Source organism: Callorhinus ursinus, unplaced genomic scaffold (assembly GCF_003265705.2).
Source record: "Callorhinus ursinus isolate GAN/ISIS: 27379988/994484 unplaced genomic scaffold, GSC_fseal_2.0 scaffold40, whole genome shotgun sequence".
NCBI classification, from domain to species: Eukaryota; Metazoa; Chordata; class Mammalia; order Carnivora; family Otariidae; genus Callorhinus; species Callorhinus ursinus.
Genome location: NW_027397102.1, coordinates 4151061 through 4178621, shown reverse-complemented (window position 1 = coordinate 4178621; position 27561 = coordinate 4151061).

Sequence of the window (27561 nt, the reverse complement as noted above, 5' to 3'; positions counted from 1 at the left end):
GAGGTAATATCTCATTGTAGTTTTGATTTGCATTTCTCTGATGATGGGTTATGTTGAGCATCTTTTCATGTATCTGTTGGCCATCTGTATGTCTTCTTTGGAGAAATATCTGCTCATGTCTTTTGCCCACTTTTTAATTAGATTATTTGATTTTTGGATGTTAACACTTTTTTAGTATATTTTTGAGATTTAATTGACATTAATATTATATTAGTTTCAGGTATAAAACAATGATTTTATATATATATATAGTGGCTGAGTTATATATATATATATATATAAAATAAACACCACAATAAATTTAGTTAATATCCATCACCACACATAGTTACATATGTGTAACCACGCATAGTTACAATTTCTTTTTTTATGGTAAGAACTCTTAAGATCTACTCTCTTAACAACTTTCAAATATGCAATACCGTATTATTAACAATAGTAATTATGCTGTATATTACATCCCTAGACTTTTTTATAACTGGAAGTTTCTACCTTCTGACCACCTTTACCCATTTCACTTACTTTTCTACCCCTCCCCCACCACTGGCCACCACCAATCTGTTCTTTCTATCTATATTTTTTGGTTTGTTTGCTTCTGTTTTTTGTTTTAGGTTCTACACAAAAGTGAGATTATATATTTGTCTTTCCCTGCCTGACTTATCTACTTAGTATAATGGCTTTGAGGTCCATTTATGTTATTGCAAATGATAGTATTTCCTTTCTTTTCTATGGGTGAATAAGATTCCATTGTGTATATATACCATATTTTCTTTATGCATTTATCTATCAATGGATGCTTAGGTTGTTTCCATGTTTTGGCCATTGTAGATAATTCTGCAGTGTACATGGAGGTGCAAGTATCTTTTCAAGTTAGTGTTTCTGTTTTCTTCAGATAAATACCTAGAGATGAAATTGCAGGATTGAATTGTATTTCTATATTTAGTTTTCTGAGGAATGTCCCTATTGTTTCCACAGTAGTTAGACCAATTTCCATTCCCAGCAATAACGCACAATGGTCACTTTTCTGCTACATCCTCTCCAGCACTTGTTGTCTTGTCTTTTTTTTTTTTTTTTGTCTTTTTAATAATAGACATTCCAACAGGTGTGGGGTGAGATCTCATTTTAGTTCTAGTTTTCATTCTCCTCATAATGAGTGATGTTGAACAGCTTTTTGTGTACCTGCTGGCCATCTATATGCCTTCACTAGAAAAATGTCTATTCAGATCCTCTGTCCATTTTTTAATCAGATTGGTGTGGATTTTTCTGGATTTTGTTTTTTGTTTTGTTTTGTTTTTTGCTGTTGTATGAATTATTTATGTTTTGAATATTAACTCCTTACCAGATATATAATTTGCAAATATTTTCTCCCATTCTGTAAACTGGGTTTTCATTTTGTTGATTTCTTTTGCTTTGTAGAAGATTTATTTTGATTTAGTTATGCTTGTTTCTTTCTGCTTTTGTTGCCTTTGCTTTCAGTGTCAAAACCAGAAAATCGCTGCCAAAGCTAATGTTGAAAAGCTTACCAGCTGTTTTCTTTTAAAAGTTTTATGGTTTTATATTTCAGGTCTTACATTAAGAATATATTCCATTTTGGGGCGCCTGGGTGGCTCAGTTGGTTAAGCGACTGCCTTCAGCTCAGGTCATGATCCTGGAGTCCCGGGATCGAGTCCCGCATCGGGCTCCTTGCTCAGCAGGGAGTCTGCTTCTCCCTCTGACCCTCTTCCCTCTCGTGCTCTCTGTCTCTCATTCTCTCTCTCTCTCAAATAAATAAATAAAATCTTTAAAAAAAAAAAGAATATATTCCATTTTGATTTTTTTGTGTGTGTATGATGTGAGTTAGTGGTTCCGTTTTTCCAACACCATGTATTAGAGACTGTTCTATCCTCATTGTATATTATTTGCTCTTCTGTCATAAAGTAACTGGCCATGTATGCATGGCTTTATTTCTAGGCTCTTTATTCTTTTCCACTAATCTGTGTGTTTGTTTTATGCCACTACCATACTGTTTTAATTACTGTAACTTTCTAAGATAGTTTAAATTCGTGAAGCATGATCCCTCCTTCTATGTTCTTATCTCTCAAGATATCTTAGCCTTAGCAGTGTCCTTTCCTGGCTTTTGTTATTCAGGGTAATGCTGGACTCATAAAATGAGTTTGGGAGTTTTACCTCCTCATCATTTTTTTTTGGAAGGGTTGGAGAAAGATTGTCATTATTTCATCTGTTTAAAAAGATTTATTTGTTCATTTGAGAGAGAGAGAGAGTGAGTGAGCATAGGGGAGGGGCTGAGGAGAGGGAGAGAGAATCCCAAGCAGACTCCATGCTAAGCACAGAGCCTGATTCAGAGCTTGATTTCATGACCCTGAGATCATGACCTGAGCTGAAACCAAGAATCAATTGCTTAACTGACTGAGCCACCCAGGTGCCCTGGAATTATTTCTTCTTTAAATGTTTGGTAAAATTTACCAGTGAAGCCACCTGACCCTGGGCTTTAATGCACTGGGAGATTTGTTTTATTACTGATTCAATCTCTTTACTAGTAATTGTTCAGATTTTCTATTGCTTTCTGATTCACTCTTGTTGCATTGTATGTTTCTAAGAATATTTTCATTTCATCTAGGTTGTCCAATGTGTTAATTTACAGTTGTTCATAATAGCTACTTATCATCTTTTCTTTTTCTGTGCTATCATAATCCCTCCTCTTTCATTTCTTATTTATTTAATTTATCTCTCTTTTCTTCTTGGTGAATCTAGAAAAGTTTGTCAATTTTGTTTACCTTTTCCAAAACACAGCTCTTAGTGTCACTGATCTTTCCTATTGTCCTTTTAGTCTCTATTTCATTTATTTCTACTGTGATCTTTATTATTTCCTTCCTTTTAAAACTTAAGGCTTAGTTTGTCCTTCTTTTTCTAATTCCATATGTGTAAAATTAGGTTATTTATCTGAGATATTTTTGTCTCTTGATGTGGGCATTTATCACTATGAACTTCCCTCTTAAAACTGTTTTTGCTGCACCCATAAATTTTGGTATGTGATATTTCCATTTTCATTTGTCTCAAGGTATTGTTTAAATTTCTCTGATTTTATCACCGTAGTCAGAAAAAGATACTTGCTATGATTTCAATCTGAAATTTATTGAGACTTGTTTTGTGGCCTAACATATGCTCAATCTCAGACAATGTTTCATGTGCACTTGAGAATAATGTTGCTTTTGGATGGAATGTTCTATATATATTAAGCACATCTGGTCCAGTGTGTTATATAGGGCCAGTGTCTCCTTATTGATTTCCTGTCTGGATGATCTATCCATGAATAGTAGGGCATTAAAGTTGCCAACTATTATTGTATTGTAGTTTATTTCTCTCTTTAAATATGTTTATATTTGCTTTGTATATAAAAGTGTACCTATGTTCAGTGCATAAATATTTATAAATGTTATATCTTCTTGCTGGACTGACCCCTTTATCATTATATAATGACGTTCTTTGTCTCTTATTACAGCTTTGTCTTGAAGTTTATTTTGTCTGATATAAGTATAGCTACATTAGTTTCTTTTGGCTCCCATTTACTGGGATGGCTTTTTCTATCCTTTCAACTTCAGTTTGTGTGTGTCCTTATATCTGAAGTGAATCTCTTGTAGGTAGCATATAGATGGTCTTGTTCTCTTATCCATTCAGCCACTCTATGTTGTTTAGTTGAAGAATTTAGTGCATTTACATTTAAAGTAGTTATTGATAGGTGTGGACTAATTGCTATTTTATTCATTGTTTTCTGGATATTTTGTAATTTCTTTGTTCTTTTCTTCTCTTGCCCTCTTCTTTATTGATTCAGTGATCTTCTGTAGTGGTGTATTTAGATTCTTTCTTTTTTATCTTTTCTATATTTACTATAGTTTTTATTATTATTATTATTAATAATTTGTAATTACCAAGAGGCTTACATAACACAACTAATATTTATGGCAGTCTATTTTAAGTTATATTCTTAGTCTCAGGAAACAAACTGAGGGCTGCTGGAGTGGTGAGGGGTGGGAAGCATGGGGTAGCTGGGTGATAGACATTGGGAAGGGTATGTGTTATGGTGAGCACTGTGAATTGTGTAAGACTGTTGAATCACAGACCTGTACCTCTTGTTGTTTTCAAGATTCTCTACTTGTCTTTAAATTTTGACACTTGAACTATAATGTGTCTTGCTGTGGATTTCTTTGGCTTCAGTTCTAAATAAAGAACTCTGTAGAATTCCTGAATCTTGATATCCATTTCTTTCCCAAGGTTAAGGACGTTTTCAACTGTTATTTCTTTAACAAAATTTTCTGCCCCCTTTCCTCTTCTTCTCCTGGAATCCTTGATGTATGAAACACCCTTGGTGTTTCATACATCCTTTAAGCTGTTTTACTCTTTTTCATTCTGTTTCCTTTCTGATGTTCTGATTGGATATCTTCCACTGCCTTGTTTTTAAGTTCACTGATCCTTTCTTCTGCTTCATCTAATCTGCGTTGAACCCTTTTATTATATTTTTCAGTTTAGTTATTGTATTCTTCATCTCTGTGGTTTGATTTTTTTTTAATATTTTCTAAATCTTTATTGAAATTCTCACTTTGTTCATGCGTTGTTCTCCGAACTTTGGTGAACATCTTCATGACCATTATTTTGAACTCTATCAGGTGTATCATTTAGCTCTGTTTCATTAATTTCTTTTCCTGTGTTTTTAATTTGTGCTTTCATTTGGATTATATTCCTCTATTTCTTCATTTTCCTTGACTCTCTGTGTTTGTTTCTATGCATTAGATTAAAGAGCTACCTCTCCCAGTCTTGAAATAGTAGCCTTGTGTAGGAGATGAAATTTATTTTTCAACCTTGCCCTAGCTTGTGGTTGTCTCTCAAACCTTTGTGATTGTCCAAACACCCTACTTTGTTCTTAGTGGTTCCCAGTAGCTGAAAGTATGCAAAGACCTGTCATTGTCTCATAGCAGGGGACTCAGTCAGCAGCTAGATTCAGGTTGACTGGGAGCTGTAACCTCTGGCAGCACCCTTTAAAGTATTCAAATGTACCTTTTTCAAGGGAAAACTAGGAGATGGGCACTTTTTGTCTGCTCCTGTGCACTGAGCCCTCAGGTGATAACCAATTAATACCTATTTCTTTGTTTGTTACTTTCCTGTTGAACCTATGAACACAGCCCCACTGGCCACCAGAGGCAGGCTATGAAGAAATGTGTCCTCTGGATAGCAACATCAAAAACCAAGGTGCCCAACCTGTGTACAATGTCCTTTCTTGGAGATATCAGTGACTGGGGGTAAGGCTCAAAGAGAATGTAAAGATGGCACCTGCTGGCTTTCTGTTTCTGGAGTGGGTGCAGGCAGCCCTTATATGCAGGTTTAATGAGAAGACTGCCCCCTATGCCACAGCTATAAAAATAACCTAATAGACCTCTTTCTCAGAAAGACTGGGTGTTTTATCTGCTGCCTCTCCCGCTGTGCTCTGGGGAGTTTGTCAGTTAAATACTGTTTCTCCATTTGTTACAGATCTGTGGGCCTCAAAAATATAAACCCCAGTGGCCACCAAAGGCAGGCAATCAAGGGAATCAGCTGCCAAATCCAGGGTACAAGATGTGCATGCAAACTCCTTTCCAGAAGATACTGCTGCCCTGGGGTGTGGCAGAGGGAGAGCACAAAGATGGTACCTGCTGGGTTCCATGGTCTTTGGAGAATATTTCAGTAGGTCCTTAAATGTGTATTAAATTAGATGCCTGCCCCTCAGGCCAAACCTTTAACATAAGCAAATAGGCCTCTTTCACAGAAAGACTGTACATGTTAGTCAGCTGTCTCTGTCCTGGGCCCTGGGATGTAACCATGGTGAGTTTGCATGAGCCTTTAAGTTCTATTTCTTAGTTTGCTATATCCTTGTGAGTCTCATGAATGCAAGCACCACTGGCTTTCAAAGCTAGATGTTTTGGAGGTTTGTATCTCAGGTGCAGGTCTTAAAAGTTGTGGTGCTAGATATAGGGTTCAAACTCTTTGCTCCTTATGGAGAAGCTCAAAATTGCAAGCTCCTTTCCAATTATGGGTCACTATGTTGGTGGTAGGATTTATGGTAAGACTTTTTTCAGCCTTTCCCGCCCATTTCAGTAGGAGGGTTTTTTTGTTTTATTTTGTTTTGTTTTCTCATTCACCCAATGTATAAGAGTCATTCAACTACTTTTGGGTGTTGTTTCAAAGACACTTGTTCCATATGTAGCTGTAGATTCAGTGCATTTATAGCAGGGGGTGAGTTCAGGTTTAGGTTTCTCCTATGTTGCCCTCTTGAACTGGAATCCCATTAACACTTCTAATTTGGAGAAGTGGCAGCTATAAAAATGTATGGGTACTAATAGCTTTGATAGGCCTGTAGGCAACTTTTCTCAATCATCCATGTTTCATCTGTGGTTAATATTGTGTATTTCAAAGTTCTCTGCATTAGATCAGTGGTTCTCAATGTCTGGTCCCCAGAGAAGCAACATCAGTCACTTGGAAATCTGTTAGAAATGCAAATTTTCTGACTCAACATAGATCTACAAAATTAGAAACTCTGGAAATCTGCATTTTAACAAGCATTATTACTGCCTTTTCCATTTACCTCACTTTATCCAATGGAGAGTATCTAGCTGTGACTTAATGATAATATCACCTCAGGGGTAAGAGGCAAGATAGCAGAGGAGTAGGGGACCCCATTTAAACCAGTCCCCTGAATTTAGTTGGATATTTACCAAACCACTCTGAACACCCATGAAACCAGCCTGAGATATAAGAATATATATCTGGATCTCTACAAGCAGAAAAACACCAACTGTCCTGGGGTAGGAAGGGTGGAGTCGTGAATCTTCAGGGAGATATTGGTAAATAAACAGAAGGGGGGAGCATCCATAAGCTGGCTCCTGGAAAGTGATATAACACCAGAGCACAAAAGTGTCCTGCACCAGGGACCAGGCAAAAACTCGCAGAGTGGTAACATCCAGGAAAGGGCTTTAGAGCAGTGCTCAGGCAGGATCAAGATGCTGCGGGTGCACGCATGCACGCAAGAGCCCCTGGGAGCCCAAAACCGCTCAAGGATTCAGAAGTACAAAGGGCAGGGACATGCTCCAACCCAGGGTCAACCTCTGAGAGAGTCACTGTGGGCGTGCACCATGAGAGGCGGTGGTTTTCAATGGCGCATACACAGAGACTGTGTGTTCTGGATGGTTTAGTGAAGAGAACAGACTGATTTCTTTGCTCGGGGACAGAGGTTTGGCTGTGGCCATTTTTGCTCTGACCTTCAGAAGAGGCATGGAAAGCCATCATAGAACAAAAGCTCAAAAAACCTGTTTCCATGGAGCCCCCCCCCAACCCATAGGGAGCAGGGCAACTCTGCCCAAGAAGGATTGCCTGAAAAGCAGGACAGCAGGCTTTTTCCCCAGAAGACAGGCTGGAAAAAAAAGAGGATGACAATCATAGGGTCTCCATAAAACTGTAAAATCCCAACACCAGGGGAAAATAGTATATTGAGCTCCATTAGGGGCCTCACAGCTTGTTTATTTTTCAGACACAACTCTCTTTTTCTTCTTATTCTTTCTCTTATTCTTCTTCTATGTTTTTTTCTTTTTTACCTTTTTCTCATTTAAACTAAAGGTTTAATATATCATATTTTATAGGAACTTTTTACCTTGTACATTTTCACACCAATATTTTTTTATAGATATATGCTTCAATGAAGTCCTTTTTCCTTATTCAATATTACCTTTATATATATACAAGTTTTACTTCCTTGTAATTTTGGGAAGTAGTGTCCTCTAACAAACAGAACAAAATACACCCAGGAACAACTGAAACACCCTACTTTGTCCACACTGAGAGATTATAGCCCCCGTGCCCCCACCCCCTTTTTATAAATTTTAATTTTTTTATAATTATTTTAATTTTATAAATTTTAATCTTGTGTTTCATTTTGCCTTTGTCTTACAGTGGTGGTTTCTGACAGCTCTGGATTTTCTAGGGTGCATCTTGCATAGACCATGGTAGATATTTTAGACTCTGTACATTCCCTTAACCAACCCTCAACAAAATGACTAGAAGGAGGAACTCCCAACAAAGAAAAGAACCAGAGACAATGGCCTCTGCCACAGAACTAATGGATATGGATATAAGCAAGATATCAGAGATAAACTTCAGGTAGCAATTATGAAGTCAATAGCTAGGCTTGAGAAAACCATAAGTGACAATATAGAATCTCTGAGGACAGAAATGAGATCTAATGAGACCAAAATTTAAAATGCTATGAATGAGATAAAGTCTAAACTGGATACTTTAACAGCCAGAGTGAAATGAGGCAGAAGAACAAATTAGTGATCTAGAAGATAAGCTGATAGAAAGAAAGGAAACCAAAGAGGAGAGGGATAAACAGCTAGAAGCCCATGAATCAGACTTAGATCAATGACACCATGAAATGTTCCAATGTCAGAATTATTGGGATCCCTGAGGGGTTAGAGAGAGAGAGGTCTAGAAGGTATATTTGAGCAAATCATAGCTGAGAACTTCCCTAATCTGGGGAAGGAAACAGGCATTCATGTCCAAGAGGCAGAGAGGACCCTTCCCAAAATGAATAAAAATAAATCAACACCCTGACATATAATAGTAAATCTTGTAAATTTTATAGCCAAAGAAAGTATCCTGACAATACCCAGGAAGAAGAGATTCCTTACATATGGAGGGAGGAATATCAGAAAAACATCAGACCTATCCACAGAAAACTGGCAAGCCAGAAAGGGCTAGCAACACATATTCAGGGTACTAAATGAAAAGAACATGCAGCCAAGAATACTTTATCCAGCAAGGTTGTCATTCAGAATGGTTGGAGAGATAAAGAGCTTCCAGGACAGGCAGAAACTGAAAGAATATGTGACCACCAAGCCAGCCCTGCAAGAAATTTTAAGGGGGATTCTATAAAAGAAGAAAGACCCCAAGAGTAACATAAAGCAGCAATTTACAGAGACAATCTATAGAAACAGTGACATTACAGGCAATATGATGGCACTAAATTCATATTTTTCAATAGTTACTCTGAATGTAAACAGGCTGAATGTTCTCATGAAAAGACACAGTGTTGCAGATTGGCTAAAGAGACAGGACCCATCCATATGCTGTCTGCAAGGGACTCATTTTGGAACCTAAAGACACATCCAGATTGAAAGTGAGGGATGGGGAAGCATTTATCAAGCCAAAGGACTTGAAAAGAAAGTGGGGGTAACAATTCTCATATCAGATAAATTAAAGATTTTAAACCAAAAACTGTAATGAGAGATGTAGAGGAACACACTATCATATATAAAGGGTCTATCCAACAAGAAAATCTAACAATTGTAAATATCTATCCTCCCAAAATGGGAGCAGCCAACTACATAAGCCAACTGCTAACCAAAATTAAGAATCATATTGATGATAATACATTAGTAGTAGGAGACCTCAACATGCTACTCTCAGCAATGGACAGATCATCTAAGCAGAAGATCAACAAAGAAACTTTGAAGGACACATTGGACCAGATGGACTTTGTAGATATATACAGAACATTCCACCCTGAAACAATAGAATACTCATTCTTCTCCAGTGCACATGGAACTTTCTCCAGAATACACCACATACTGGGTCACAAATCAGGTCTCAACTGATACCAAAAGATTGAGATTATTACCTGCATGTTTTTAGACCACACTTTGAAACTGGAATTCAATCACAAGATTGAATTTGGAAGGAATTCAAACACTTGGAATTTAAAGAACATCCTGTTGGGGGGGCCTGGGGAGCTCAGATGGTTAAGCGTCTGCCTTCGGCTCAAGTCATAATCTCCAGGCCCTGGGATCGAGCCCTGAGTTGGGCTTCTTGCTCAGTGGGAAGTCTGCTTCTCCCTCTCCCTCTGCCTCTCCGCCTGCTTGTTCTCTCTCTCTCCAATGAAAAATAAAATCTTAAAAAAAGAACATCCCGCTAAAGAATGATTGGGTTAACCAGGAAATTAAAAAAGAACTTAAACAATTCATGGAAACCAGTGAAAATGAAAACACATTGATCCAAAACCTATGGGATACTGCAAAGGTGGTCCTAAGGGGGAAGTACATACCCATGCAAGCCTCTCTCAAAAATGTAGGAAATCCCAAGTGCACAAGCTAACCTTATACCTAAAGGAGCTGGAGAAAGAAAAGCAAGTAAGACCTAAATCAAGCAGGAGAAGAGAAATAATAAAGATTAGAGCAGATATCAATGAACTAAAAACTAGAAAAACAGTAGAACAGATCAATGAAACTAGAAGCTGGTTCTTTGAAAGAATAAGATCGATAAACCTCTGGCCAGACATAGCCAAAAGAAAAGAGAAAGGACCCAAATTAATAAAATCATGAATGAAAGGGGAGAAATTATGACCAATACCAAGGAAATAGAGGCAATTATTAGAATGTAATACCAGAAGCTATATGCCAACAAATTAAGCAACCTGGAAGAAATGGTTGCCTTCCTGGAAACTTATAAATTTCCAAGACTGAAACAGGAAGAAATACACAATCTGAACAGACCAATAACCACTAATGAAATTGAAGCAGGAACCAAAAACCTCCCCAAAACCAGATGGCTTCCCAGGGGAATTCTACCAAATATTTAAAGAAGAAATAATACCTATTCTACTGAAACTGTTTCAAAAATAGAAACAGAAGGAAAACTTCCAAACTCGTTCTATGAGGCCAGCATTACCCTGATCCCAAAATCTTACAGAGACCACATCAAAAAGGAGAATTACAGACCAATATCCCTGATGAACATGGATGCCAAAACACTCAACAAGATCCTAGCCAATAGGATCCAACAGTGCATTAAAAGGATTATCCATCACAACCAGGTGGGATTTATTCCTGGGATGCAAGGATGGTTCAACATTTGTAAATCAATCAACAGAATAGAGCACATTAATAAAAGAGAAGAACCATATGAGCCTCTCAATCGATGCAGAAAAAGCATTTGACAAAATACAGCATCCTTTCCTGATTAAAACTCTTCAGAGTATAGAGATAGAAGGAACATACCTCAATATCATAAAAGCCATCTATGATAAGCCTACAGCTAATATCATTCTCAATGGGGAAAAACTGAGAGTTTTTCCCTTAAGGCCAGGAACAAGACAGGGATGCCCACTCTCACCACTTTTGCTCAACATAGTACTAGAAGTCCTAGCCTCAACAATCAGACAACAAAAAGAAATAAAAGCATTCAAATTGGCAAAGAAGTCAAACTCTCTCTCTTCACAGATGACATGATACTTTATGTGGAAAACCCAAATGACTCCACCCATAATTTACTAGATCTCATACAGCAATTCAGCAACGTGGCAGGATACAAAATCAATGCACAGAAATCAGTTACTTTTCTATACACTAACAATGTAACTGTAGGAAGGAAAATTAAGGAATAGATTCCATTTACAATAGCACCAAAAAACATAAGATGCCTAGGAATAAACCTTACCAAAGAGGTAAAGATCTATACTCTAGAAACGACAGAACACTTATGAAGGAAATTGAGGAAGACACAAAAAGATGGGAAAAGGTTCCATGCTCATGGATTGGAAGAAAAAGCATTGTTAAAATGTCTATGCTGCCTAGAGTAATCCAGTTTCAATACTTTCCCTATTAAAATACCATTGGAGGGGCGCCTGGGTGGCTCAGTCGTTAAGCATCTGCCTTCAGCTCAGGTCATGATCCCAGGGTCCTGGGATAGAGCCCCGCATCGGGCTCCCTGCTCAGCAGGAAGCCTGCTTCTCCCTCTCCTGCTCCCCCTGCTTGTGTTCCCTCCGTAGTTGTTTCTTTCTCTGTGTCAAATAAATAAATAAAATCTTTAAAAAAATAAAATATTATTGGCATTTTTCAAAGAGCTGGAACAAGCAACCCTAGAATTTGTATGGAATGAGAAAAGACCCTGAAATGCCAAGGGAATGTTGAAAAAGAAAAACAAAGCTGGGGGCATCACTTTGCCTGACTTCATGCTATATTACAAAGCTGTGATCACCAAGACAGCATGATATTGGCATAAAAACAAACACATAGATCAATGAAACAGGATAAAGCCTCCAGAAATGAACCTGAACTCTATGGTCAACTAATCTTTGACAAAGCAGGAAAAAATATCCAATGGAAAAAAGACAGTCTTTTCAATAAATGGTGCTGGGAAAATTGGACAGCTACATACAGAAGAAACTGGACCATTCTCTTACACCATACACAAAGATAAACTTAAAATGGATGAAAGATGAGACAGGAATGCAACAAATTGTGAGACAGGAATCCATCAAAATCCTAGAGTAGACATTAGGCAATAACCTCTTCAACATCGGCCATGGCTACTTCTTTCAAGACACATCTCCAAAGGCAAGGGAAACAAAAGCAAAAATGAACTTTTGGAACTTCATCAAGATAAAAACTTCTGCAGGAGTGCCTGGGTGGCTCAGTCGTCAAGCGTCTGCCTTTGGCTCAGGTCATGATCTCAGGGTCCTGGGATCAAGCCCCACACCAGGCTCCCTGCTCAGCAGGAAGCCTGCTTCTCCCACTCCCCCTGCTTGTGCTCCCTCTCTCGCTGTGTCTCTCGCTGTCAAATAAATAAATAAAATCTTAAAAAAAAGATAAAAACTTCTGCACAGCAATGGGAGAAGATGTTTGCAAATGACAGTACAGATAAAAGACTGGCATCCAAGATCTACAAAGAACTTATCAAACTCAACACCCAAAAAACAAATAATCCACTCAAAATATGGGCAGAAGACATGAACAGACACCTCTCCAAAGAAGATACACAAATGGCTAACAGATACATGAAAAAGTGTTCAACATCACTTGCCATCAGGGAAATTCAAATCAAAACCACAATGAGATACCATCTTACACCAGATAGAATGGCAAAAATTAACAAGGCAGGAAACAACAAATGTTGGTGAGGATGTGGAGAAAGGGCAACTCTCTTACACTGTTGGTGGGAATGCAAGCTAGTACAGGCACTTTGGAAAACAGTGTGGAGGTTCCTCAAAAAGTTAAAAATAGAACTACCCTATGACCCAGCAATTGCACTACTAGGTATTTACCCCAAAGATACAGATGTAGTGAAAAAAAGGGAAACATGCACCCCAATGTTCATAGCAGCAATGTCCACAATAGCCAAACTGCGGAAGGAGCCAAGATGTCCTTCAACAGATGAATGGATAAAGAAGATGTGGTCCATATATACAATGGAATATTATTCGGCCATCAGAAAGGATGAATACCCACCATTCACATCAATATGGATGTAACTCAAAGCGATTATGCTAAGTGAAACAAGTCAAGCAGAGAAAGACAATTATCATATGGTTTCACTCATATGTGGAACATAAGGAATAGCAGGGAAGACCATAGGAGAAGGGACAGAAAACTGAAGGGGTGGGAATCAGAGAGGGAGACAAACCATGAGAGACAATGGACTATGGGAAACAAACTGAGGGTTTCAGAGGGGAGAGGTTGGGGGAATGGGGTAACCGGGTGATGGGTATTAAGGAGGGCATGTGTTGTGATGACCACTGTGTGTTATACGCAACTATTGAATCTTTGAACACTACATCAAAAACTAATGATGGCTAACTGAACATAATGAAAAAAAGAAAATAACACCAGTATTTTTGTTTCCACAAGGGTGGTTTCTTTATAGTCCTATACACATTCTTTTGTCTATCTTCAGGTTTTTTGTTCATGCTATGCCTTTTTCCCCACCCCTATGTGGAATTTTATCATGACTTGCTCTGTATCTATCCAACTCCTACCCATCCATACTCAAGATCTAGTTACCTTCCTCCACAAAATCTTCTCTAATAATTCTACATTCAGATCTCCCTTCTCTTTATTCCAATTCTATTGTGATCAAGATTTAATTTACCTTCAAATTACTTACTGCCTGTCTATAGTCTGTGATAATCTATTTGACCTTCTCATTTTACCAATTTGATTATAAAAAGGAAAATTATTATTTTCTTGTTTCTCAGCCCCAAGACTGCTCTAAGACAATCCTGAGCTTATGGGGGATTTAATAAATTTAATCTACTCTGACCATTCTGATAATAACCCATGTATAGGAAATACAGTGAAATAGATGGATAACAGATGAAACAATTTTATTGATTCTGTTTCCACTTCAGCTGAGGTCAGCAAATGCATAGTTGAGGAAGAAGGCATACATTTAAGTGTAATATGTCCCTGAAATGGATTGTGAGAAGTAGCAGAAATCAGAGGATGGACTAGGGTATGCCTGTCTACCTGACTACAAGAAATCGAATCTGACTTTTGTTCCATACAATCTCTCTTTAACATTTTGGGGCTGATTCAAACTGTCCCTAGTTATCAAAAGCTGCTTTAAATTAATAACTGTCTAAAAATATATTAAATGGAAATAAACATTCAGCTGCACACCTGTGGAAGTTCTTTCCCTCTCAGAAGAGAAAAGTTAGCATATACAGATTTTGATTTCTATGAGGAATCAGCTCTGACAAGAAGTAGGAATAATGAGGTCAGAAAACTCTTAGTCAGTTGAATGTAGACAAACATCAAAGAAACCAAAATGAAAGGGAAACAACTTAGATTTTAAAGTTTTCCTCTTAGAGTCCCACTTGTTTTACTGAGTGTGTACCTCAGATCATAAGCCAATGCTGGCAAAATCTGGAAAATTCCACAAACTCAGTTGGGTGGCAAAAGTTTGTTTTCATATGAGAAGGGGAATTTTCTTACTCTCTGAAATCCCTAGGAGCTCTTTGAAGACCTCAGAAAATATCAGACCAACACAATTCCAATTTAAGTAAGATTAGGGCACCTTCTTTTTTTTAAGATTTTATTTATTTATTTGACAGAGAGAGAGAGAGAGAGACAGCAAGAGAGGGAATACAAGCAGGGGGAGTGGGAGAGGGAGAAGCAGACTCCCCACCAAGCAGGGAGCTCGATGCGGGGCTCGATACAAGGACCCTGGGATCATGACCTGAGCCAAAGGCAGACACTTAACAACTGAGCCACCCAGGCGCCCCTGGCACCTTCTTTTTATTATTCTTTTCCCAGGACATTTGGCAATTAGTACTTCCTAAAGTTAATCGGTTATTACCTGAAAATAAAGAAAAACATTATGGAAACCAAGTCTCCATGGTGAGAGCATATCAGGATGAAAAGTAAATAATTTAATAGAGCTAGGGTTTTGTGTGTTGCTTTCCTGATTTATTAAATGACCTAGCACTACATATGTAAGTTAGCAACTCAACTAATTTTTTTCAGTAATTAGAGCAGTTGCTTGATTGAATTGATTGTTTATCAAGAGAGGTAAGACCAAAGGCACAAAGATTGTGTTTGGTTCTGTCTATTGTCATAAACAGAGAACAAGAACTGCATTGTTAATGTTTTTCAAGGACTAGATTTTTTTAAAAAAGACAACATTTTTGAAGAAGAAGCATTCATTGTTAATTGACAAAATCAATTTCATAAAAGTACTGACCCATAAGACAATTGTGAAGTAGACAGTTTCTTCTAAGGCCTCTTACATCTTAGTCACTTAAAAATAGAAATGATTCCTGGAATCTGGTTATTTTATTAATTAATGCTTATTATTATTCCTTTATTAGCTAGTATTTATTGTGCCCAATTGTTTATGTTAATCCTTTCATTTTCATAATAGCCCTATAAAAAGATATTAATATCTCTATTTCAGATGTATAAACTGAGCATCCCTGAACTTGGATGACTTGCTTATTTGCATAATTACAAAGCAATGGATCAGGAATTCTGGTCCAAGCAGTCTGACTTCAGAGTCCATGCACTTAACTCTTATTTTGAACTGATTTACCTTATAACCTTCCTTCTTTGTTAATCTATTCAGGCCTATTAACGCAGAGATGTAGTTTGGAATAATTAAGAAGATGGACCTCATAGTCATCAGTCATCCAGTCCAGACCTGGATTTAAAGCCCAGCTCTACCACTTACTAGCTGTGTGACCTTAGGCATTTTATTTAACTTTTCTGATCTTACCTTCTTTTGCTTCAGTAAAATAAGCTTAGTAACAACCAATTGACAGAGTTGGTGTGAGGATTAAATTGGCATGATGAATATCACATGTCTGGCACAGAGTAGATGTTCAGTTCATTATCCTCTTTCCTCATAACAGCTTCCTAAGTAGATACCCATTGACCACCATGGATAGCCCTTGGATATTTAACCTGTTTAATTCCCCACTCTTATTCCCACCACTAGCACAAAAAATATTCAACTAGGCCTCTCCTTCCTTTGCCACCAAGTCTGGTAACACCTCATGTTCATGTTCACATTAGAGTTCATGCTTCAGATCATTTTTCTCTTTTCCCAAACTTCAAGTTAAACATTTCTGTACTCCACGAGTGATAACGGTTATAAATATGTTACTTTTCCAAAGCTCAATATTTATTTGCATTTTACTGGGACCACCTAAAGACCTTATCCCAAACATAGCATCTGCTTTCACCTTCCCAACACCATCGATCCACAGAACAAAACAATTAGTGTAAGTTAAAAAGGTACAAAATTAAGACTCATTGTATAGCTTCAGAGTGACAAAAAAGTTATAGATTGCTCTGGGTAGCATAGACATTTTAACAATGTTTATTCTTCCGATCCATGAGCATGGAATGTTTTTCCATCTTTTTGTGTCTTCAATTTCTCTCATGAGTGTCTGTAGTTCCTAGAGTATAGATCCTTTACCTCTTTGGATAGGTTTATTCCAAGGTATCTTAAAGTTTTTGGTGCTATTGTAAATGGAATCATTTCTCTAATTTCTCTTTCTACAGTTGCATTGTTAGTGTATAAGAAAGCAACTGATTTCTGTGCATTGATTTTGTATCCTGCCACATTACTGAATTGCTGTATGAGTTCTATTAATTTCGGGGCAGAGTCTTTTGGATTTTCCACATAAAGTATCATGTCGTCTGCAAAAAGAGAGAGTTTGACTTCTTCTTTGCCAATTTGAATACCTTTTATTTCTTTTTGTTGTCTGATTGCTGTTGCTAGGACTTCTAGTACTATGTTGAACAATAGTGGTGAGAGTGGACATCCTTGACTTGTTCCTGATCTTAAGGGAAAGGCTCTCAGCTTTTCCCCATTGAGGATGATAGTCGCTGTGGGTTTTTCATAGATGGATTTTATGAACTTGAGGAATGTTCCCTCTATCCCTATACTCTGTTTTAACCAGAAAAGGATGCTGTATTTTGTCAAATACTTTTTCTGCATCAATTGAGAGGACCATATGGTTCTTCTCTCTCCTCTTATTAATGTGTTCTATCACATTGATTGATTTGCGAATGTTGAACCACCCTTGCATCACAGGGATAAATCCCACTTGGTCGTGGTGGATGATCCTTTTAATGTATTGTTGGATCCTATTAGCTAGGATTTTGTTGAGGATTTTGGAATCTGTATTTATCAGGGATATCAGTCTGCAATTCTCCTTTTTGATGAGGTCTTTGCCTGGTTTGGGGATTAACATAATGCTGGCCTCATAGAATGAGTCTGGGTTCCTTCTGTTTCTATTTTTTGAAACAGCTTCAGGAGAATAGGTATTATTTCTTCTTTGAATGTTTGGTAGAATTCCCCAGGGAATCCATCAGGCCCTGGACTCTCGTTTTTTGGGAGGTTTTTGATCACTGTTTCAATCTCATTACTGGTTATTGGCCTATTCGGGTTGTCAATTTCTTCCTGTTTCAGTCTTGGCAGCTTATAGGTTTCCAGGAAGGCATCCATTTCATCCAGATTGCTCAGTTTATTGGCATATAGTTGTTGCTAATAATTTCTAATAATTGTTTCTATTTCCTAGGTGTTAGTCGTGATCTCTCCCCTTTCATTCATAATTTTATTAATTTGCGTCCTTTCTCTTTTCTTTTGGATAAGTCTGGCCAGTGGTTTATCGATCTTATTAATTCTTTCAAAGAACCAGCTTCTAGTTTCGTTGATCTGATCTACTGTGTTTCTGGTTTCTAATTCATTGATCTCTGCTCTAATCTTAAATATTTCTCTTCTAATGCATGGCTTAGGCATCGTTTGTTGCTTTTTCTCTAGTTCTTTAAGGTGTAGAGTTAGTTGTGAATTCCGGATTTTTCTATTTTTTTGAGTGAGGTTTGGATGGCTATGTATTTCTCCCTTAGGACCGCCTTTGCAGTAGCCCATAGGTTTTGGACCCATGTGTTCTCATTCTCATTGGTTTCCATGAATTGTTTAAGATCTTCTTTGATTTCCTGGTTGAACCAAACATTCTTGAGCAGAGTGGTCTTTAGCTTCCAAGTGTTTGAATTTCTGCCAAATTTTTTCTTGTGATTGAGTTCCAGTTTTAAAACATAGTCTGAGAATATGCAGGGAATAATCTCAATCTTTTGGTATCCATTGAGACCTAAAATTTGTATGGAATCAGAAAAGACTCCGAATCGCCAAGGAAATTTTGAAAAAGAAAAACAAAGCTGGGGGCATCACGTTGCCCAATTTCAAGCTATATTACAAAGCAGTGATCACCAAGACAGCATGGTACTAGCACAAAAACAGACATAGCGACCAATGGAACAGAATAGAGAACCCAGATATGGACCCTCAACTCTATGGTCAAATAATCTTCGACAAAGCAGGAAAAAATATGCAATGGAAAAAAGACAGTCTCTTCAATAAATACTGCTGGGAAAATTGGACAGCCACATGCAGAAGAATGAAACTCTACCATTCTTTAACACCATACACAAAGATAAACTCAAAATGGATGAAAGACCTCAGTGTGAAACAGGAATCCATCAAAATCCTAGAGGAGAACATAGGCAGTAATCTCTTTGACATTAGCCACAGCAACTTCTTTCAAGATACATCTCCAAAAGCTAGTGAGACAAAAGTAGAAATGAACTTTTGGGACTTCATCAAGATAAAAAGCTTCTGCACAGCAAAGGAAACAGTCAACAAAATAGAGAGGCAACCCACAGAATGGGAGAAGATATTTGCAAAGGACACTACAGATAAAGGGCTGGTATCCAAGATCTATAAAGAACTCCTCAAACTCAACAACCAAAAAACAAATAATCAAGTCAAAAAATGGGCAGAAGACATGAAAAGACACTTCTCTGAAGAAGACATACAAATGGCTAACAGACACATGAAAAAATGTTCATCATCATTAGCCATCAGGGAAATTCAAATCAACACCACATTGAGATACCACCTTACACCAATTAGAATGGCAAAAATTGAAAGGGCAAGAAACAACAAATGTTGGAGATGTTGTGGAGAAAGGGGAACCCTCTTACACTGTTGGTGGGATGCAAGTTGGTACAGCCACTTTGGAAAACTGTGTTGAGTTTCCTCAGAAAATTAAAAATACTGCTACCTTATGACCCAGCAATTGCACTCCTGGGTATTTACCCCAAAGCCACAGATGTAGTGAAAAGAAGGGAAACATGCACTCCAATGTTCATAGCAACAATGTCCACAATAGCCAAACTGTGGAAAGAGCTGAGATTCCCTTCAACAGATGAATGGATAAAGAAGATGTGGTCCATATATACAGTGGAATATTACTCAGCCATCAGAAAAGCTGAATACCCAACTTTTACATCAACATGCAGGGACTGGAGGAGATTATGTTAAGTGAAATAAGTCAAGCAGAGAAAGTCAATTATCATATGGTTTCACTTATTTGTGGAACATAAGGAATAGCATGGAGGCCATTAGGAGAAGGAAGGGAAAAATGAAGGGGGGGGGGAAATCGGAGAGAGAGATGAACCATGAGAAACTACGGACTCTGAGAAACAAACAGGGTTTTAGAGGGGAGGGGGAAGGGGGATGGGTTAGCCCGGTGATGGGTATTAAGGAGGGCACGTACTGCATGGAGCACAAAACCAATGGATCATGTCTCACCACATCAAAAACTAATGATGTATTTTATGGTGACTAACATAATATAATAAAATTTAAAAAAATTAAAAATTAAAAATAAAATAAAAAGCTGAAAAAAAAACCCAATGATGTATTGTATGGTGACTAACATAACATAATAACATAACATTAAAAAAGAAAAAGAAACTTACTTTGCCACACAAAATCATCACTTTTGTCTACATACAACTGTTAATATTCCTTTGGTTAAATAAAAATTATAGGCATAAAAAAAATCCTCAGTGAATGGAAGAGAATTTTACAAAATCACACAGTGTTAGAGCCAAGACTAAAAGTTAGATCCTTGAGTCCTAGTCGAATTATCTTTTCAAAATCCCATACTTCCTCAAAGTGTTTGGGTTTGTTTCATTCTAAGAACAAAATAAAACACCCATTTTACCCTTGTGTAAAGATGAAAACAGAGAAAAATAAATTCTAATCAAAAAATACCACAAATAATAAAGGTCAATATCAAATCTCTTTTACTGAGATAATTAACAAATCCTGAGTTAACTGGCTCTCTTGCAGTTTTGTCGAATAGTGGCTCTGGTTCCCCCACCCCCCAACCCCCAGCCCACATCTCTCCAGGGGTGGCGTTAGCAGTCTCTTTTCTTCAATTGCCATTTCCAGACCCAAACATTCCTCCTCTAATGTACCAAAATTTTTATCCTTTGGAACACTTGCCATCTAGCTCTACCATTCTTTCCTTCCACTTCAATGCCATTTGTTGACCGTTGCCCCAGTCCTTTAATGAGGCCTCTAGTTCCAAGCTATTTTACCATTTCAAATCACGACATCATCTAGAAAGATTCCACTGTCCACGTAAATAATCCACCTATTACCTTAGTTCTATGTGGTTTTTTGAGCTTTGTAACTACAATCAATTTTTTTTTTTTTTTACAAACTCTGCTCCCCTGGCCACATCTGAACATTACCGTAAGGCAAAACTACTTCATCTAAAAACATAAATGCTCTCAGTGTTATACGCAAACAATGAATCAGGTAACATTACATCAAAAACTAATGATGTAATGTATGATGATTAACATAACATAATAAAAAATAAAAATAAAAACATAAATGCAAATATCTCACTAATGGACTCCAAGACATTCTCCTTCCAGTTCTCGTACTTCTTTCTATATTCTTTTCTCTGACCTATAGTCATTTAACCCCTCCCTTTTTCCCAGTGTGCAACTTGTCTCTCTTCACTTCCTTCTCTATCTGGTTTGGACACTGTGGACCTCAATTTTTCCCTTTACCAGGACCCTCAACTCCTTTTGCCTTTTATCCAAATCATATCTGCCCCGTGAAACCCCAGTCCTGGGGCAATCTAAGCACCCTCCTTCTCTGCTCTTGAACCAAAGCACCTAAGAGCGGCAAGGGAGAAAACTACACAACCATACAGAGAGTGACCACAACAAATCCTGTCTAACAGGGCTTCAGTGTAGTTCAGAAATTCTTCTAGTCACCTCCTTATCCTATTATCCTCATGAGTAATTTCAAATTTCTTTCCTGAATCCCCTTCACAACTGCCCACCTCAAGAAAATTCTATCATCCCTTATGTACTAAGAAAAATAGAGGTCATCAGGTAAGAACTTCCATGACTTACTGTCCTCAACCCTACAAATTTGTCTGTATCTGTAGCTATCCTTAACTCCTTTCCTCCTGACATCTCAGTGGGAAGAAGTATTATTCCTTCTCCTGTTTATTGCTTATCACATTCTTTCCTGCTTTCTTGACAATCTTGCTATTTCCTTCCTATTATCTCTCTCCCTTCAGTATATGAACTTGTTCAAGTATCTCAACCTTAAAAACAACAACAAAATCAACAACAATAATTCCCTGGACCCTATTTTTCTCCTCTAATTTTCTCTATCTCTACTTCACATACAACTTTGTAAAAAGAAAAAAGATGAGTCTTTCTCCACTTCCTCACCACCAATTTACTTCTCAATGTACAGTAATTTGGCTTCTATTCCAACCACCACTTTCACAAGGGTCACTGCTGACTTGCTAATTTCTCAGGTCACTGAATCATTTTAAACCATGATCATACTTAATTTCTCTGGTCATTTACAATTAATTGAAACATACCTTCGTCCTTTGAAACTATCTCCTACCAACTTTCTAGAAACTGTTTAGTTTCCTTCAAGGGTTCTTCCTTCCTTTTCCTCTTTGTATTATTTTGTTATAACATTAAAAATATGTTCAAACTAGATGTAACTTCCTTACCTTTATGGTATATGATACACTGTGAAACCAAACCAAACTTACAAATTGAACATACACAATATTACAAAACTCAAAAAACTACATTAATTGCTGTGACAATATTATCTGTTTCATTTAGATAACATATTATCTGTTTCATTAAATACAAAGTTGTATTTGTTTGCTTTATGCTTGACTGGCCAATTTTATCCATTTCATTCTGAGCATAATGGAGTATCAGTTGAGTCACTGTAATTATCAATGTTGTTTATTTTTCTTTTTAACAATTGACTCTTTTTATCTACCATATGCTATTTTGATGAAACAGTCAAGTGAATGCTATCTCAAAGTTTCCAAAAACATAATTTCCCCTACTTCTGTCTTAAACTCAATTATCTTTCAATGTTCCCTACCTTTATAATAGCACAATTATCTACCCAGTTACCCAACTCAGAAATTTTGGTATCATCCTGAAAAACTCTATCTCCCTTTTTTTCTAAGAGGATATAATGTAATTGGTTATAAACAGAACTAATTTGCTCCCTTCTTTTCATTCCCCTTACCTTTAAGTCAACACCTCAGAACTGGTTATTTGAATTAACAAGAGCTCTCAAGTATTTTGCCTCTCTCTTTGCTTCCCTTTCTAATCCATTCTTCATAGAGCATTTAGAGTGATCTTCCTAAAGTAATCTTCCTGATGTCCCAAAATTATGTCATTTTATTGCCCAAACCCTTCAGTTGCCTATGGGTTAGGTACAGAAATTTCAAACCCCTTAGCATGGAATGTGAGGCCTGTGTCCAAATCATATTCATCTATCTCCTACAATGTGCACCTCTCTATAGGTGTTCAGAGAATTATTTTTGAATTGTATCCTTAAAGAAAGATATAATAACTTCACCAAGTATATTTCTTCCAAAAGACATTAATAATATGAAAATGCCAGCTATTTCAGGACAGAATCTTCTGAGATATGACCCATTTCATCATTCATGGATGTCCAGGTCAAGAGCACAAAGTTATCTGGGTTTTTTTAGCAAGTAAATGAATGTAACTAAGATTCTAAGCTCCAGATGGTTAAAGCTGTGGATGGACGTGACACATATGTCATGCTCCTGGCTTTGACTATCTTTGAAGACACTTGTAAAAATGTCATGGTGAAATCCCTGGCACTTTTTTTCCTTATCACTTGGGACTGTGAAGGTTAGCACTCAGAAAGCTGTACTTGGGCACCTGGGTGGCTCAGTCGTTAAGCATCTGACTTTAGCTCAGGTCATGACCTCAGGATCCTGGGATTTAGCCCCACATGGGGCGCCCCACTCAGTGAGAAGTCTGCTTCTCCCTCTGCCCCTCCCACCACTCAAGTGCTCTATGTGTGTGTGTTTGTGTGTGTCTCTCTTATGAATAAATAAAATCTTTACAAAAAAAAAAAAGCTTAACTTAAAATAATTTAGATTTGATCCAAAGTTGTTAAAGAAGGCCATGACTATTGGGAATGTACTGAATATTTGAAATCAGTGGGTATTGATGAATAAGACATTCTTTTTTTGGAAATATAAAAAAAGGAACATGGGCATTATTGTTAGACACACCTGTGTTTGAATCTTGGCAGCTTCCCTTTACTTGTGTCACTTTAGTCATTATTTAACTTTTCTGAACACAAATTATCTGCATATAGAGATAATAAAACATGTTATGCTTTTATCACAGGATTGTTATGATGATCAAGAGATGAAATCATGTATGTAAGAAACTACCTGGCCCAAAAAATTTCCCATACCTTCATTGTTATATTATCTTAAACTGACTACCATCTTCAACTACATTGGCATATCTACTGTAAAATAACAAAATAAAGAGATCGTCAAGAAACAAACAAGTAAAGGGGAACAAAAGAGAGAAGGAGAGAGAGAGGAACCAAGAAATTGACTCTTAATTATAGAGAACAAACTGATGGTTACCAGAAGAGAGGTGAGTGGGATGATGGGTGAAATAGGTGATGGGGATTAAAGAGTACACTTATCATGATGAGCACTGAATAACATATAGCATTATTGAATATATTGTATACCTGAAACTAATATAACACTGTATGTTAACTATACTGCAATTAAAATTTTAAAAACTTAATAAAAAAAAGATCCTGGGGAAAGCACATAAAATTGCTTTGAAAGAACTAAAAACTATAGAACTGATGTAAATTTAACAGAAACATATTAAAGATACTGAAGGAACAAATCCACTGTCTAGCACATAGTAAATTTCTAACAAATTCTTTTTTAATGAAAATGAAGGGAGAGAGAGAAAAGTAAAAAGCAGTCAGTCTAATAAAGTACTCCTAAATGAGTAAGCTATTAGTGGGTAGAATATTTCAGGTAGTCTCATAACAGTATGAATATTCTCAACTCCTGATCTCTATTTCTCTAGAATCTCATAGATTATGGTTTCCAAGATTTTTTTTCTTAGATAATTTGCCTCTGTCATCTGTCCCAACAACCTACCTATTACCTTGCCTTTTGAACACAAACTCTGCCCAGGTCTGGTGCCACATAATATTTGTGAGCATGACACAGGGTGTAAGATCTACATTGTACTTCTGAATTTACCTTTAACACATACTCTCCATTTGGGTCACTGCTATTAGACAGCAACTGATGCACACAAAAGGATATGAATAATAGATAGATAATAGTTAAATAGATTTTAATGGTATGAAAATGAAATACAGGAGGTACCTGGGAAAAAATATGTCCAAAAGGCTTTTCTTTTGGTCTTTTAAAATGTAATTTTTATTCCAGTTAGTTAAAATACACTCTTATATTAGTTTCAGGTGTACAATATACTGATTCAACAATTCCATACATCACGCGATTCTTATCACGACAAGTGCACTCCTAAATTCTAAACACTTATTTAACCCATCCCCCAATGCCCCTCCCCTCTGGTAATAGTTTGTTCTCTACAATTAAGAATCTGTTTCTCCTTTTTTAAAGATTTTATTTATTATTTAATTATTTATTTATTTGAGATAAAGAGAGAGCACAAACTGGGGGACAGAGGGAGAGGGAGGAGGAGGCTCCCCACTGAGCAGTGAGCCTGACATGGGGCTCAATCCCAGGACCCCGGGATCATGACCTGAGCCTAAGGCAGATGCTTAACCGACTGAGCCCCCCAGGTGCCCCAAGGATCTGTTTCTTGATTTTCCCTTTTCCTCTCTCTTTTTTTCCCCTTTGCTCATTTGTTTCTTAAATTCCATGTATGAGTGAAATCATATGGTATTTGTCTTTCTCTGACTTGTTTTGCTAAGCATTATACTCTCTACCTCCATCCATGTCATTGCAAAGGGCAAGATTTCACTTTTTATGGCTGAATAATATTCCAATATATATATATCATATATATTATATGATATATATGAATATATATCCATTATATATGAATAATTATTCATATATATCATATCATATATATTCATATATATCATATCACTTCTTTATCCAATCATCAATCAACAGATACTTGGGCTGCTTCCATAACTTGGCTATCATAAATAATGCTGCAATAAACATATCGGTGCATGTATTCTTTTGAATTTGTGCTTTTGTATTATTTTGGTCAATGTCTACTAGTGGGATTACTTGATCATAGGGTAGTTCTATTTTCAACTTTTTAAGGAACCTCCATGCTGTTTGCCAGAGTGACTGCACCAGTTTGCACTCCTACCAACAGTGCATGAATGTTCCTTTTTCTACACATCAATGTCAACACTTCTTTCTTGTGTTTGTTTTGTTTTGTTTTGTTTTTGTTTTGTTTTTTAATTTTAGCCACTCAGACAGGAGTGAGGTGATATCTCATTGTAGTTTGGGTTAACATTTCCTTGATGATGAGTGATGTTCAGCATCTCCCTATATGACTGTTGGCAATCTGTATGTCTTTGGGAAAAATGTCTGTTCATGTCTTCTGCCCATTTTTTAAATTAGATTATTTGTTTTTTGGGGTGTTGAATCTTTTAAGTTTTATTATATATTTAGGACACTAATTCTTTATTGGATAAGTCATTTGCAAATATCTACTCCCACTTAGTAGGTTGTTTTAAGTTTTGTTGATTTTTTTTCCTTTACTGTTCAGAAGCTTTCTATTTTGTTATAGTCCCTCCCAATAGTTGATTTTTACTTTTGTTTTCCTTCCCTCAGGAGACTTATCTAGAAAAAGTTGCTATAGCCAATGTCAAAGAAGTTACTGCTGTGTTCTCTTCTAGTTTCATGGTTTCAGGTCTCACTTTTGGTCTAATTCATTTTGAGTTTGTTTTTGTATATGGGGTAAAAAAGTGGTCCAGTTTCTTTCTTTTGCATGTTGATGTCCATTTTTCCCAATACCATTTGTTGAAGAGACTGTCTTTTTCCAATTGGATATTCCTTCCTGATTTGTTGAAGATTAATTGACCATAAAATTGTGGGTTGATTTTTGGGTTTTTGATTCTGTTCTGTTGATTTATGTGTCTATTTTTTGTGACAGTACCATACTGTTTTGATCACTACAGCTTTGTAATATAACTTGAAATCTGGAATTGGGATGCCTCCAGCTTTGCTTTCCTTTTTCCAAAATTGCTTTGGCTATACAGGATCTTTTGTGGTTCCATACAAATTTTAGGATTGTTTGTTCTAGTTCTATGAAAAAAAGCTGTGGGTATTTTGACATAAATTGCATTAAATGTGTAGAATGCTTTGAGTAGTACAGACATTTTAGCAATATTTATCCTTCTAATGCATGAGCATGGAATGTCTTTCCATTTCTTTGTGTCATCTTCAATTTCTTTCATCAGTTTTGTATAGTTTTCAAAGTACAGGTCTTTCACCTCTTTGGTTAGGTTTATTCCAAAGTATCTGATTTTTTTGGTGCAATTATAAATGGGATTGTTTGCTTAATTTCTCTTTCTGCTGCTTCATTATTGATGTACAGAAATGTAACAAATTTCCGTACATTGATTTTGCATCCTGTGTCTTAACTGAATTTGTTCATCAGTTTTAGCAGTTTTTTGGTGAATTGTTTCAGGTTTTCTATATAAAGTATCAGGTTGTCTGCAAATAGTGAAAGTTTTACTTCTTCATTACCAGTTTAGATACTTTTATTTCTTTTTATTGTCTGGTTGCTGTGGCTAGGACTTCCAGTACTATGTTGATTAAAAGTAGTGAGAATGGACATCCTTGTCTTCTTCCTGACCTTAGGGGAAAAGCTCTCAGTGTTTCCCCATTAAGGATGTTGTTAACTGTGGAGTTGTTATATTTGGCCTTTATGTTGTTGAAGTATGTTCCCTCTATACCTACTTTGTTGAGGGTTTTTATCATGAATGGATATTCTTTGTGAAACGTTTTTTCTGCAT